The 2,259-nt window shown below is 46.6% G+C and overlaps 1 pseudogene; it reads right to left on the bottom strand.

Moving 5' to 3' along the window:
- Nucleotides 1–735: 735 nt before the first annotated feature.
- Nucleotides 736–1,252, bottom strand: LOC127215495 (NEDD8-conjugating enzyme UBE2F-like; annotated as a pseudogene).
- Nucleotides 1,253–2,259: the final 1,007 nt, after the last annotated feature.

Genomic DNA, 2,259 nt, shown 5'->3' with positions numbered 1-2,259 from the left:
TTAGGCTCATGATCACATGTCACAGCAGTGATGACAGTCAGACAGACAAGGAGCACGCTTCATGATTCAGTGGGAAGTCTTATCCCTGCATCCTGCCAAATCCACTGACTTCTCCATGCTCACTGACCCCTGAACCCGAGTTACTGGAAGACACAGCAGCCATTTTCCATTGCACAGTAAGACACCCGAGGTCAGGAATAACACATTTATTTAGCCCACAGTTTTGGAGACTGAAGATCAGGAGTCCTTTCAGTTTGTTCTTTTGTGAGGTCATAATGGCAGATGGCATCAGGATAGCAATGGGTCAGAGAATGTAGCCTTTCTCCTTTCTTTTTCCACAGTTTATAGCGGGTTTCTTATCGTCAATCTGCCAGTCACACCGAACGTGCCATTACATCACTTGTATAGGACACCAGTTTTGTTGGGGGGGGGTGGGGAAGTAAGCAAACGCTATCCTCAATGGTGAGTTCATTACAACTTCAGAGGAATCCCACAGTCTAGACAGTAGAGTTTCAGTAAACATGTTACGGGAAGCAGACAATGCTCTCAAGGTCCAGACACATTTTCTCGCTGTATTGTGTAGTCAGGAGGATGGTCTTCTTCAGGACAACGTGGTCGATAGACTGGGACAATCCCAAGGGGCTGACAGTATGAGGATGGGGAGGAGGGCTGCCTCGAGCTGTTTCACATCAGAGACAACTGTGACAGTCCTCAGACCTGCAATCTCTCCCTCTTTCATCTGGCATAGCGTTTGATGTATTCACCCACTTTGCCCTGGAAACCCTCCTTGTCTCGTAAATGATGCTCAACAGCTTCAATATTCAGTGGATCATTAAAATTCAATTGAGTTTAATCCCCAAACATCCTTCAATGGCCTAGTGGGAGCCCAGCCAGTGCCATCAATTGAATGTTCTCTTAGTAAACTTAGACATATTTCCCTTGTTTCTGAGACACCGGGGTGCCAGATTTTAGTCAAGCATGTCACCTTGGGAGGCACCATGTTGTAGGTAGGCATCAGGAGCTTCAGTTTCAAACTGAAATTTTCCACCCTGGTAGTAACCCTCATCTGGGCTTACCGTTAGCTGAAAGCAATAATGCTTGCTTGGATCAGGAAAATGTTCATTACCTGTATAGGGTAAATTAGTTTCAAGTTCTGCAACTTGTCTCTCACAGAATCCCTCCGAGTGGAGGCTGATGTCCGGGATCCTTTGAGACCATCATCCCACTTGAGCGTGTATGCCAGCGTTAGCATTACCGTCACCTTCCTCCTGAGCACCGCGAGTCTTCGAGGCCGGCCGGCATCCAACACCATGCCCGACCAGCAGCAGCAGTAAGACGGGATAACCCTCACCCTGGTTTGCTTTCTATTACTGTGATAAGCACCATGACCAAAGCTAGCATCTTGTGGGAGGACAGGGTCTATTTGACTTCTACATTCTGACCAATGGTGGACTCATCATTGAGAGAAGTCAGAGCAGGCGCTCATGCAGAAACGGGCAGGAGTGGAGGAACGTTGCTTACTGGTGTAAGGTCTATATTACTCAGAACCACCTACCCAAGGGTGGCACCACCCACCGTGGGCAGAGCCCTCCCACATCAATCACATCAAGACAATACCCCCAGACATGACTGCAGCCAATCTGAAGGAAACAATTCCTTGAGATTCCCTCTTCGTGATGTATATAGATTTGTGTCAAGTTGACAAAACAAACTGGCACCCTCTTTAACCTGAGCTGTTAACCACCATCAGGAAGGTGCTTTGGACTTGAGGCCAGAGATGTAAGGTTAAGTCTTTGTCATATTTCTTAATGGTTGTGGGATTTGGAACTCTCCGAATTTTCTTCCTGGTTTTCTGTGAGGATAATAGGGTAGCATAAAAGTGAAAATGCCCTGGGATTTAAGGCCTTTCCAGTAAGGCCTACTTTAAAAGATGTAAGAGGTATTGGAACTAGAGAGATGGCTCAGCTGTTAAGAGCTCCGGCTACTGTGGCAGAAGACCTGGATTTGATTCCAGGCACCTACACAGCAGCTCACAAGCATCTGTAACTCCAGTTCCAGGGCAAACGTCCTCTCTGGTCTCCAAGAGTACAGACACACAGGCAAACACTTATAAAATAAAAATAAGCAAATCTTTTAAAAAGATAATATAAAGTACAAGAAGGTATGGCCTTCCAGTGGGACATAAAATGGTCATGGTGACTGGAAGAGCTTTGGTACAGGATTTCAGTGTGGGAGGGTAAGTAAAGCTGGAGGGCTGGA

Source organism: Phodopus roborovskii, unplaced genomic scaffold (genome assembly GCF_943737965.1).
Source record: "Phodopus roborovskii unplaced genomic scaffold, PHOROB, whole genome shotgun sequence".
NCBI classification, from domain to species: domain Eukaryota; kingdom Metazoa; phylum Chordata; class Mammalia; order Rodentia; family Cricetidae; genus Phodopus; species Phodopus roborovskii.
Note: the sequence above shows the minus strand (reverse complement) of the source record. Positions and strands in the feature narration are given on the sequence as shown.